General features: G+C 38.1%; 1 protein-coding gene across 3 annotated transcripts in view; it reads left to right on the plus strand.

Moving 5' to 3' along the window:
* Window positions 1-244: 244 nt before the first annotated feature.
* Window positions 245-13,955, plus strand: part of ACOT11 (acyl-CoA thioesterase 11) — a 186,857-nt gene continuing 173,146 nt past the window's right edge. Inside the window, exon 1 of one of the 3 annotated variants that reach the window (XM_070745972.1) lies at window positions 245-422. The gene's annotated coding sequence lies outside the window, so the exon portion shown is untranslated. Of the gene's footprint in view, window positions 423-2,547; window positions 2,563-2,609; window positions 2,900-13,955 lie in introns of those variants that run through there. The other 2 variants (XM_070745973.1, XM_070745970.1) reach the window with 2 other exon arrangements.

Here is a 13,955-nt window from a genome sequence, read left to right on the forward strand (position 1 = left end):
AGAGACAGAGAGACAGAGACAGAGAGACAGAGAGAGAGACAGAGAGAGAGACAGAGAGAGAGAGAGAGAGAGAGAGACTCTGCTGACTGCAACATCAGTTCTTAAATCAGTAGTGTACTAATTCCTTTAACAAAAATAAGTTATGGTTAGGTTATATATTGGAAAGCCCAACTAGTAATACACATAGTATAAGAAGCATTTGAGGCATCCTGAGACCACGAGACATATCAACAATGGTTCATTTGAGCCAGAAGTCTTGTGTTCTGAATAACAATGAACATCAACCCATCCACCCTCCCCAAAATTAGGAAGAAATTTCCTAATATCCACAAAAGCTTGACTTAAGATTTCAGACATTTTGATCAATTGCTGTGGAACAATAGCCAGAAGCTCTGGGAAGTTAGAGGTACCGAACAAAACAAGTAAGAAAAATACCCAAAACAAAGATTCTTTTTCTCCCAAATAATATTTTTGTTTTATTTTTTTATTTCGTCAAGCATGTATTAGATAACAGATATAACATGAAACATAAGTATGTACATGAAATGGATACAAATAAAAGGAAACATGAGGACAGGGACAGTTGGCACATTGGTGCGCTTATGTACGCCCCTTACAGATCTCTTAGGAATGGGGTGCGGTCAACAGTAGACAGTCTAAGGTCAATGTTTTGGGGGTTGGGAGAAGAAACCAGAGAGTCAGATAGTGTATTCCAGGCATTGGTCATTCTGTTGCTGAAGTCATATTTTCTGCAATCGAATTTGGAGTGGTTTACCTTGAGTTTGTATCTATTGTTTGCCTGTGTATTATTGTGATTGAAGCTGAAGTAGTCGTTGACAGGTCAGACGTTGTAGCAGATAATTTTATGTACTACACTTAGGTCAGATCGAAGACGGCATAGTTCTAAGTTGTCTAATTGCAATATTTCAAACCTGGTGGCATAAGGTATTCTATTGTGAGCGGAGGAGTGGAGGACTCTTCTTGTGAAATATCTCTGGACTTCCTCAATTGTATTAATGTCCAATGTACAGAGTTCTAGACAGATGAGCTGTATTTGAGAATTGGTCCAGCAAATGTTTAAATGCTCTGGTTAGCAGTACAATATTACCAGACAAGCTGCACAAGATTAGATTAACAACTCTTAATGCCTTTTTGGCAATGTTGCTACAGTGGGCTCTGGAACTTACATCATTAGAGATGAGTACTCCAAGTTCCTTGACAGAGTGAGGGTCGTCTATAACATCGTGTCCACCTAGCTTGTATTTTGTGTTCTGATTTTTTTTGGCCAATGTGTAAGACGTATGTGTTGGTTGAGATTTGAATAATAGATGAAATTTCCAATTGGATAAAATATTGCTATGTCTTTATAGGAATAATGAAATATGGGAGAAAACAGCTTTGCATTTTGTGGGTTCTCAGCTATTTTTATTGGTTATTTCTGTTGACTTTTCTGCCTTCAGAGAAGTGTAAGTTCTCTCAGAGCTTGACTTCAGGTTTTCTTTGAAATTATATGGAAATCTATCAGTTTACTAAGCAGGGTTGGGTTCCTCCTGGTTTAGACTGGTTCACCTGAACTGGTAGCGACCCGCTGATGATGTGCTGGTCCATGGGCGCAGCCATCTTTAAAAAAAATTTCTTATTAATTTTTTTTCCTTCTGAGCATGTGCAGAAGCCAAGTTTCTGGCACTGTGCATGTGGGTTCCGCAGGAGGAAACGAACCACCAACGAGGTAAATTAGAACCCATCCCTGCGATTAACTAAGTGTTTGGTGCAGAACTTCAGTATAAACTTCTGAAAATTAAATTCTAGCCATTCCAAATGCAAATTGTTGTTCTTTAGGTAAAGAACATAAATTATCTAATGTTCCGTTCAGAATGATATATCCAGATGTGAAAAAGGACAAGCCTCTATCAGTTTTGATTTGTGTGCAAGGGGAATTTGCAACAACCACAAATTCCAGGACAAGCTATACTTGCTGAAATTTCTTTTCCTGCAGGACTAAACATAGCATTTATTTATTGTAGTTTTACATGAGGTTGTCCTGTGCCCAATCTATTAAAGTATGTTTTTATTCAGGAAAGCTCCACAAATACAATATTAATAATCTCTATTTAATCATCAAATTTAGAACAAGTCCTTAATAAAAAAAATTTAAATGGTGTGGGTCCACCCTTGATAGTTGTGTAGCTCGGCCCTTAAAGAAACAATTCCACAATACTATACCTATTTACTGAGGACCAGTTTTAGTGGTAGCATTTATATCCGAGAACTCTAGTGCTCCAACGGAAAGAACACTTATCATGTCCACATTCCTCTTACACAAGAGCAGACATCTCCAGGGATGCTTCTGACCTAAATGAAAATGAACAATATGAGAGCAACTTGAAGTTGAAGGAGAGGAAAACTTAAGCTTATTTTACATTAAAGCCTATGTCCACCTGCAGAAGTCAACAGACCAAGTTATTTTTTTTCCCCCAGATGAAAATAACAGGCTGGGTTTTTTTTGGAAAGGTTCTGTTTCTATGATGACTTTAAAGGCATCGGTTCTTTAAAAAAAAAGAGGTAACAATCCCCTCCTTAATATGAATCACCTTGATATCGTTGCAGACAGATTTCTCCCATCTAGTTATCAATTAGCTTACAGGGAATCTACTAAAGTCCACTAGGTCTAGAAGAGACCTTACTTCTCAGCATTGAGAACAAGACTCTGCTTGTACTAGTTTCCTGGGTTTGTTTTGTTCATTTCCTTAAAAGAAACTGGGGTTAAAGATATCTATAGATGACCCTGATACCAACTTAACTGTAGATTTCAACAATGTTCAAGTCACTAAGATGGTAGATACATTGCTATAGAAACTAAAGCTACCAGATTTTCTGTGCCAGTGTTTCAAAAAGTAATGTAAGTAATATTTATTCATGTACTGAATTATTTTAAGAAAGTGGGTCAAAATTAAACCTTTTCATGCTCCTTACAGAGCTTGAAAAAGAGAGACTATGGTGGTAGGAATGTTGTTCAGCTTCCTACACCACTGGCTGTGGTTAATGGATTAAACAACATTGCTTAATTATTGTCCACCCACCCCTAGCTCTGCATAGCCTCTCCTTGGTTTACTAATTCCACAATGTCTTTCAGCAATACTTTATAAATGAATGCCATATCTTTACATGGGAGTAGCCATTTTCTATATGGAATAATGTCATTAAAAATATTTAAGTTTTTGTCAGTTCATAAAGATTTGACACTTAGGAGAGGCAGTTTTGGGGGAATTTTAGAAGCTTGGCTATAAAGGATTTGGGGTGTAAAGATTCAAAGTAGTTGATAAAGATATTCCTGGAAGTAATCCAGCTGGCACTAAAGGCTTGCATTAAGGAATATATTTAAACATCTGTGTATATCTTTGAAGGATTTTAAGAGTCTATCAAAAGGAGAAGGAAACACTGGAGAAAAAAAAAGAGAGAATGGATGCCAAAATTCTAGCTTGTTTATTTTTCACTGAGATATGTCTGTGTTTCATAAAGTAATATGCAAGTTTGTTTTCTTATACGTTAGTCTTTCAAGTACATTGTCTTTTAAGATATTTAAGGAATTATATGGCATGGCTAACAATCACAAGTACAATTCTTGAGACATTATTGAATTCAGTCAGCCTTGTCTCCTTCATACAGTTTTCCATCTACACTAGTGATTTTCTAAGTGTCAATAAAGTGTTTCCTCAAGTCCCCTAATGTTCCTCTCATATCAGCTTTCTTGACTTGTTTCTGCTTAAATATTCTGTGTGATTATATTTAGAAAAATGCTTTGGCATGTACCCGTAAGGAAGGAATCCCAGTTTTGCACATTATTTTGAAATTGAGCAATGTTTTTAATTGAAATGAAAGTGTTTTGATGCAATCTTTCAAGCCAGCATTGCTTTCCAACATTAGTGTGCATCCACAAATAAACACACACTCTTCGTTTTTAATCCATACATAGCTATCCTTGTTTATTTATAGCCGTCTTTCATTTAGGAGTTTAAGGTGGTATATTTTGCACTCCCTTCTAGATTTTTTGTCACAATCCCAATCCCATAAAGTAGTGAATGGCTGAGAAGAAGGTGAGATTCTGAATCTTTCTGAATTTAGCCCAGGACCTTAGCCAATGCATCACACAAGCTCATGAAGTATATGTAGAAATTAAATTTTACTGTATTTTCAAGATATTCCTCCCCAGTCTTCCCATGTTTTAGTAGAAAAAGAATGACTATCAGAAAACCCTTATATTCAAAACAATGTCACATTAAAATTCTCTTGATGGGACCGACTGATCGATGACATCATCTTCATCTAATGAGTAATTATGGCTTCTTAGTAAAGACAGAAAAACATGAAGTTTTGTTCTTGTTGGTTCAAAGAATCCCCCACCCTCCTCGCCTTTCGTAAACTCCTTAAAACCCACCTCTGCCGTCAGACATGGGGGAATTGAAACATCTCCCCCGGGTCTATACAGTTTATGTATGGTATGTTTGTGTGTATGTTTGCTTTTAATAATGGGTTTTTTAGTGTTTTGCTTAAATTATTAGATTTGTTATATATTGTTTATTATTGCTGTGAGCCGTCCCGAGTCTATGGAGAGGGGCGGCATACAAATCAGATAGATAGGTAGATAGATAGATAGATAGATAGATAGATAGATAGATAGATAGATAGATAATTTGCCCTATTTAGAAAATGTATATGTAGACTTCGATGAATATTCTCAAAGGTGTTTTTTTCAAAATAGAATAGAATAGAATTTTTATTGGCCAAGTGTGATTGGACACACAAGGAATTTGTCTTGGCAACTGGACTAATTATTTTCCCCTTGAGGAAGATGAAGGAGTTACACTTCTCATCCAGGAAACTTCATTGGTTCTGGCAGTATGTTGGGGGCTATAGAGGGATTAGTTCTGATATACACCCCCCCCCCATCCTGCCAGAACCAATAAAGCTGCTTGGGTGGGAAGCAAAACCTTGTCATCTTCCTCAAGGGAAAAACAGTCCAGACGCCTTTTGAAAAAGCACCTTTGAGACAATTATAACCTGGATGACTAAGAGTCTCCACAGACAACTCCAATGGGTACTTATGAACAGGGAAGGAAGCCTACTGTACCTCATTTCAAGCAACTTTTACCCAAAATATCTTTTCCTGCCTCTGTGCCCTTTGTCTTCCTTATATACAATTTCCCCCCCCCCTTTTCCATCATAAGTATCATTTTTCAAACATTACTATTTTATAATCATGACTATTATTTCCTGTGCAAGAAAGAACCTTTTGTATTTTTTATCCTATTACAACGTTCAATGCCTAAAGTGGATCATACCATCCAGAATAATGTAGGTTACAATTGGCCATTGAAAATGGGGATTAGAGACTTGTATCTCCCTGTCTTTCATCCTGATTTTCTTGTTCTGCTTGTTGGAGAACTTGCTGATCTGGCATGAAGAAGTCTCACTCTCAGTTTAAAACAAAATCCATACGGAGGCATTAGGATAAGTGGGCCAATACAAGATTTACAAAATAATTACATTATAAAATAATGTAGAAGCTTTTGTAACTCTAAGAATGCTAAACCAAGAAAGAAGGAGGATGAAGAAAATGGAAGAAATGAATCTGCATGCATGCTTAAATTTTTACCTTATTTTTCTGTGTCTTTAAAAGAAATTACCTCTTCTGATAAAATTGTGAGGTTTGAGCAAGTTAAGCTTAGATAATTACTCTACAAGCAAAAGTAGCTTTGGGGTGGGTTTGGGTTTCTTTTTTTTGGGGGGGGGTCAGTTTGGATATTTTGCTTTTCACATTTAAATGTAGAAGAACTTTGGCATCATCTTTCATAGGAGTGGGAACAATTCGTCTTCCAAATGATAATGAACCATAACCCCTACGATCCATTACTTTTTCCTTTCTTGCTGGAACTTCTGGGGTGGAATTCCAGTGTCTCCCATCCTTGCTCTTTAGCAGCAGTCTCCAAACTGGCTGAGGAATTCTGGGAATTGAAGTCCACAAGTCTTTAAGTTGCCAAGTCCAGAGAGCCCTGCTCTGTAGACATAGGGATATTCTTCCAAAAGATGCAACAAGGTAGAAATGATCAATGTCTACTTTCAAATGTTGGCTTGAGGTTGCTTGTTGCAAATCTTAAGCCATATTTATGGGTAAGCCACCAGAAAGCAACACATCAGAAAACGATGTGAATGCTGAATTTTTATGGAGCATTTAGTTATGAGAAAAATATGGATTAAGAAAAACAAATGATGAGTAAAGAAAACAAGGAAGAGGAGGAAGCATTATGGCCTGGATTTGAGAAATAATAACTAGCTTGAGGAGATAAGGTATAGCAGTTACTGTAATTTAGTGTGTAAATTTGGAATCCATTGGTGGAGTTTCCAGAAGATAAAACCTCCTTTTGCAGAAAAAGCCGATCTTTAAGAAATTATGTAATATAGAAAGCTTTTTGTTTCAAACAATATGTTAAAATGTAACTATTATTTTTATTACTATTATTTATTGGATTTGTATGCCACCCCTCTCTGTAGACTCGGGGCGGCTAACAACAATGATAAAAACAGCATGTAACAATCCAATACTAAAACAACTAAAAACCCTTATTATAAAACCAAACATACACACAAACATACCATGCATAAATTGTAATGGCCTAGGGGGAAGGAATATCTCCGAGACCGCCTTCTGCCGTACGAATCCCAGCGACTGATTAGGTCCCACAGAGTGGGCCTCCTCCGGGTCCCGTCAACTAAACAATGTCGGTTGGTGGGCCCCAGGGGGAGAGCCTTCTCTGTGGCGGCACCGACTCTCTGGAACCAACTCCCCCCGGAGATCAGAACTGCCCCTACTCTTCCTGCCTTCCGCAAACTCCTCAAAACCCACCTTTGCCATCAGGCATGGGGAAACTAAACATCTCCCCCTGGGCACGTTGAATTTATATATGGTATGCTTGTGTGTATGTATTTTAGTATATGGGTTTTTTAAAAATTTTCAATATTTTAATTAATTGGATTATGTATTGGATTGCTTTCCACTTGTTGTGAGCCGCCCCGAGTCTTCGGAGAGGGGCGGCATACAAATCCAAATAATAAATAATAAAATAATAATAAATCTCAACTCCCCCATGCCTGACGGTATAAGTGAGTCTTGAGTAGTTTACGAAAGACAAGGAGGGTGGGGGAAGTTCTAATCTCCAGGGGTAGTTGGTTCCAGAGGGCCGGTACCACCACAGAGAAGGCTCTTCCCCTGGGGCCCGCCAAACGACATTGTTTAATCGACGGGACCTGGAGAAGGCCAATTCTATGGGACCTTATCGGTCGCCCTGGGATTCGTGCGGTTGCAGGCGGTTCCGGAGGTAATCTGGTCCAATGCCATGTAGGGCTTTAAAGGTCATGACCAACACTTTGAATTCTGACCGGAGACTGATTGGCAGCTAATGCAAGTGTTGGAGTGTTGAAGAAATGTGGGCGAATCTTGGAAGCCTCACGATGGCTCTCGCAGCTGCGTTCTGCACGATCTGAAGTTTCCGAACACTTTTCAAAGGTAGCCCCATTATTTTTTTGGAGACAGAGGGGAGGGGAAGGGAGAGATCTAACTGCCAAAGATATAATGACTGACTACTTAAATCTGTAATCAAGTATTTTTAAAATATTCTTTATTGAATAATAAGAACGTTGATTTTTTTTCCAAGTCAGTTCAGACTTTATTACAGGTCAATGTCTCAGACGTTCTTTTTCTCTTTTTTTAAAAGTTTGTGATACAAAGTACAAAGTGGCATAATAAAAGGCATGATATGAAAGCTGTAGCCGCGCATTGCCTACTTAGTTTTCAACGATGCACAGATTCTACAGGCCACAAATGTAACCTTTGCAATCTTGAAGAGTTATCTCGGGCTCTTTATCTTCCAAAAGCGGATATAATCTTTCTATCCAACCTGGAAATGTGCTAGAAGAGGTGATGGTAACTCTCTACAGGTGTCTGGGTGACTCTGGATGACTCTGTGATTCAACGCACCCATCTTTGCAGGGATAAAGACTTTTGTCATAGGTGAATTTCTGGTATGTATTCTGCAAAACTGCTTTAATGGTAAGATCTTCAATCTCAATAGCGTAAAGGCCTTCCCAAGTTTGTTCTGTGTAATTTGGATCAGATATGGTTTACATTGAATTTGTTTCTTCAGAAATGGTGTGGATGTTAGCAATTTCCTATGGTGGCAACAACTCTCGTAGTCCCCAATAAATATCTTGTTGCATGGTGACCAAGATACTTCAGTATGTTTTACTTGTTTTTAAACTCTGTTAGTTGTGCCTGCTTGTGCAAACCATCAAGCACTGTTTTAGAAAAAAAAATTCTCTACCTGCTAGAATTCTGCATGACTCTTTCTAATTAAATCTGCACTTCTATTTCTACTAGTTTTTTTCTCATCATTCTTATCATCCTTTTCCTCCCACTTAGGACTGTATGACTGTAACTTGTTGCTTGTATTCTAAGATTTTTTATTAATATTGATTGTTTTTTCATTGCTTATTTGACCCCATGACAATCGTTAAGTGTTGTACCACATGATTCTTGACAAATGTATCTTTTTTCTTTTATGTACGCTGAGAGCATATGCACCAAGACAAATTCCTTGTGTGTCCAATCACACTTGGCCAATAAAATTCTATTCTATTCTATTCTAAAACTAAAGGTTACACAGAATCGGTAACAAAACAGACAATTCTGTTTGCTCACTGACCCTTTTCCTCAAAGTGTTTCTGTTTGAATAAATAGGCTGCCCTCAAGAACATGGGGAAAAGTCATTCAAAATGAGTAGCTGATTCCCTTCTCCAAGCTGGTTTCAGAGCACAATGCGATGCCAACGATAATAAAATGTATTTAAGAGCTGCAAAAATTGCATTATGAGAGTTGAATATTTAACCCATTGTTTCACTCCAGATTACTTTCTGAGTATGTGACTTGCAGCTTTTGAGAGGCTCTTTTGCAGCTTTTATTTGGTGGTTTTTCCCCCATTTTCTAAACCAGTGTTTTTCAACCAGTGTGCCGCGAGACATAGTCAGGTGTGCCGCGAAGAAGGAAGCTCAGGTTTCGGTCTCGCAACTTTTTCCTGAGAAAAAGAGAGAGAAAGAAAGCAAGAGAGAGAGAGTGAGAGAGAGAAAGCAAGAGAGAGAAAGAAAAGAGAGAAAGAGAGAGAAAGAAAGAGTGAGAGAGAGAAAGAGAGAAAAGGAGAGGAAGGGAGAGAGAGAGAGAGAGAGAAATGAGCAAAAAGCGGAGGAAAAAAAGAGAAATGAGAAAATGATTGAGATAGAGAATGAGAGAAGAGAGAAACAAAAGAGAGAGAGAAATGACTCTTAATTTAAAGCATATGATAAAAAGCACCCAAAGAATAAGAGAGAAAACCCCCTCAGCCCTCACCTGTTTTTGAAACTGGTTCAAGGATGTGTACACACACACACACACAAGGGCGGGAGGAGACAGGGATGGAAAAAGAGAGGAGAATGTCTTAGGGTGTCATTTTGTGTCATTTTGGTTGGTGGTGTGCCCCAGGATTTTGTAAATGTAAAAAATGTGCCGCGGCTCAAAGAAGGTTGAAAATCACTGTTCTAAACTACCGTTCTTAAGTAAAGAAACTACTTAAAGCTTAGTAATAGTTTAGTGGAACTGGCAAAATCTTTCCTGCTTTCCCTTCTCTGCTGGAAATGATTTCTCTTTCTTCCATTCAATCCTGTCTGATTTTCGAAGAATCACTTGGAGAAGTCCCTGCGGTTTCCATGGCAAGGTTTTTAGAGGTAGTTTGCCACTGCTTCCTGTCCAAATCTGAGCAAAAAAGACTGGCCCGAGGTCACCCAGTTTGTTTTGTGCCTAAAGTGCCGTGAAGGGCTACCAAACTTTTTACTACCACACTGTGGGCGTGGCTTATGCAAGAGGCCCTGCATTTTATTTCAACATCTTTAGTTTAGTTTAGTTTAGTTTTATTGGATTTGTATGCCGCCCCTCTCCGGAGACTCGGGCGGCTAACAGCAATAATAAAACAGTGTACAGTAATAATCCAATACTAAAAATGATTAAAAACCCATTAATATAAAAAAACCCCAAACATACATACAGACATACCATGCATAAAATTGTAAAGGCCTAGGGGGAAAGAGCATCCTGGCGGCAGAGGTGGGTTTTAAGTAGCTTACGAAAGGCAAGGAGGGTGGGGGCAATTCTAATCTCTGGAGAGACTTGGTTCCAGAGGGCCGGGGCCGCCACAGAGAAGGCTCTTCCCCTGGGTCCCGCCAAGCGGCATTGTTTAGTTGACGGGACCCGGAGAAGACCCACTCTTTCAGTGCAAATAGGGTGCTCTGAGTGGAGCTCCATTTTCATTACCCCACTGTGTCCCCCCACCCTGTCCAGGAAGTAGCCCACTCCTGCTAAACTGGAACTAGAAATCATGGTCTGCTAGTTTTTAGCTTGATGCCTTACATTACACCAGTGGTCCTCTTTTCTTCACCTTTTCTTCACCACAGGCATCCTTTAAATACCTTTTGTGGGTACGAACCATGGCCATGGACCCCCAAAACTTAACTCAAGATTTTAATCACAATATTTCTGCAAACCTATATATTCCCCCTCCATAGCTTAAGAATCAAATCTGTAAAATATCTGTAAAAATCTGTAAAAGACCTTGACGCTGTTTCTGAGTGGTCTAACACATGGCAACTCCAAATCTCAACTAGCAAATGCTCTGTCCTACACATTGGGAAGAAGAATCTGAACTCCAAATACGAACTGAATAATCAAATTATCTCAGATAATCCCCACTCGGTTAAAGACCTTGGTATACTAGTAACAAAAGATTTAAGTGCCAAAGCCCACTGCAACAATATAGCCAAGAAGGCTTCAAGAGTTGTAAACCTAATCCTACGTAGCTTCTGCTCTGGCAATCTCACACTACTTACCAGAGCTTACAAAACTTTTGCCAGACCCATCCTCGAATACAGCTCATCTGTTTGGAACCCATATCGCATCTCAGACATTGACACCCTTGAAAATGTCCAAAGATACTTCAACAGAAGAGCCCTTCACTCCTCCACTCGAAATAGAATACCCTATGAGACTAGACTTTCAATCCTGGGCCTAGAAAGTTTAAAACCAGGACGCCTTAAACAAGATCTAAGTATTGCCCACAAGATCATATGCTGCAACGTCCTGCCTATTGGCAACTACTTCAGCTTCAACCACAACAACACAAGAGCCCACAACAGATTTAAACTTAATATTAAGCGCTGCAAACTTGACTGTAAAAAATATGACTTCAGTAACCGAGTTGTCGAAGCGTGGAACTCATTACCGGACTCAATAGTGTCATCCCCAAACCCCCAACACTTTACCCTTAGATTATCTATGGTTGACCTCTCCAGATTCCTAAGAGGTCAGTAAGGGGCGAGTACAAGTGCACTAGAGTGCCTTCCATCCCCTGTCCTATTGCTCTCCTATATCTCCTATACCTTTCTTCTATTCCTATATCTCTTCTTCTATTCTTTCATTGATATGTTCTATTCCTATATCTTCTTTTCTATTATTTCTTAGATATATTTTACTATGAGTATCTCCTCTATAACTTTCATCATGTATTTTACTGTGTGTGTGTGTGTGTGTGTGCGTGTGTGTGTATATATATATATATATATATATATATATATATACCCCCACTAAAAGTATATTGTATAAATAAATAAATAAATAAATAAACAAACAAACAAATAAATAAATAAATAAATAAATAAATAAATAAATAAATAAATAAATCTCAGGTAATGGGAACGTTATTCTGATTGTGAAACGGTCAGAAGCTCTCTCTTGGTCTGTGCTCTTCAGTATGTTTTTCATTACACAGATGAAATAGATACATGCAGTTGCGTAGCCCTGCCGCCTTTAACTGCACTTTTTGAGGTTAAAAGATTGGGCAAAAATATGCTGTGTGGGTGATGGGAGCGCAATGCAAAAAAGCTTATGCAATAAGCAGAAATAAAATCAAAACCAGTTTTCTTGGAAAACTGTTACAAAGACATGCCAAACTACAATCTTTCTATCCTTAGACATCTCTGACATAGTCATTTCTTTTATAAAAATCTGATTAACTTCTTTTCTTAGAGTACAAATGCTCTTCCTGAGCTTCTTGCTCAAAATACTAAATCTAGAAAATTTACAACTACGTCGTCTCCGAACTGATTTAACTGTTGTTCATAAAATCATACATCATAATGTGCTCCCTGTCAGTAACTACTTCACCTTTAACAAGAACAATACAAGAGCACGTAATAGATACAAACTGAATGTAAATCGCTCCAAACTTGACTGCAGAAAATACGATTTCAGCAATAGAGTGGTCACCGCCTGGAACTCATTACCTGACTCTGTTGTTGCTTCCCCCAAGCCCAAAATCTTCAACCTTACATTATCTACAATTGATCTCTCCCCTTTTCTAAGAGGTCTGTAAGGGGCGTGCATAAGTGCACTTATGTGCCTAATGTCCCTGTCCTACTGTCTTATTATCCTTTCTATTACTACATTCTACTTATGTTATGTTAATATGTACTGTAATACTATATTTGTTTGACAAATAAATAAACAAACAAACAAATAAATAAATTCTGAATTTTTGCTTATCCTTCTTTTAACACCTAGAAGGACTTTGCCCAGTTAGGTAGCAAAACCTAGCCAACTCTGTAATTTTTTTAAAAAACCATAATAACCATGATTGGATCTTATAAACACTAGGATGAAAGACTAATTAATCTCATGACTTAGGATAGACTGGAAAGGTTTTAAAAAAAACCCATAAAAATGGGCATTCGGTATTTTTGTCAAAAAAAGTAATAGCCATGTCATGAAATTACTAGGAGATATATCTGCATTTAAGCAAGTATCACTTCCACACAACTTAGAAAGTTAGCATATCAAGCAATACAGCTAAATGCTGTATGAGTACTGAACATTAGCAAAGCTAGAAGCTGAGAAAATTAATGTTAATGGCTTTGGGTTTTTCTGTACTTAAGGAATCTTATTATTTTAAAACTGGAAGGCAATGCAAGTGGGTTGGTTTTTAAAAACGGAGAAATCAAATGTTGACTTCTATAAATGTATTACTGTACATGCCATGGATGGCATGACATCGTATGTTTCTTTTTTCCAAATTAATCTTGTTAATTTTAGTTGCAAATTGTCTATTAGAGATCTGAATGGCAAGTTATTGTGAAATCCACTGGTATGAATTTTAGCCACAGGCAAGAAAAAAGAGAAAGAAAGAAAAAATAGAAAGAGAAAGAGAGAAAGGGAAAGAAGGGGAGAGGGAGAGAGACAAGGAAGAAAAAGAAAGAAAGAAGAGGGGAGGGAAGGAAATGGAAGAAAGAAAGGAGAGGAGAGAGGAGGAAAGGAAAAGAAAGAAGGGGAGGGGAGAGGAAGAGAGAGGAGCAGAGAGGAGAGAAAGGGAGATGAAAAGAAAGAAAAAGAAAGAAAACTTTTGACTACAATTGAGCCCAAAATTTTGATTGCTAAGCAAGAGCGTTAAGTGAGTTTCACCACATTTTACAAGTTGACCATGCCCACCCAGTCACCTGACCACCAAGCCACACCTACCTGACTTCCAAGCTACACCCACAAAATAAGCCACACCCACACAACTGTTAGGGGAATTTTTTAGATGTCACCACTGGTCCAAAGTCATCCTACCTTTTAAATCTAGAACTCATAGTCTCCCAGTTCCTAGCCCAGGCATTAATTTTAGTATTTTAAGGTATGACTCAAACTTTTCAAGTATTTTTTCCCCTTATAAATGTTGCTGGTTGCCATCAAGTAGAATACAAATTGAATAAATAAATAAACTCCTCTGCCAGCCCCAGGCGATAGAGACAGGATAGAGATTAGCAGTGGGTGCAGCAAATTTCACGCT

The sequence above is a fragment of the Erythrolamprus reginae genome, chromosome 3 (assembly GCF_031021105.1).
Source record: "Erythrolamprus reginae isolate rEryReg1 chromosome 3, rEryReg1.hap1, whole genome shotgun sequence".
In the NCBI taxonomy this organism is placed as follows: Eukaryota; Metazoa; Chordata; class Lepidosauria; order Squamata; family Dipsadidae; genus Erythrolamprus; species Erythrolamprus reginae.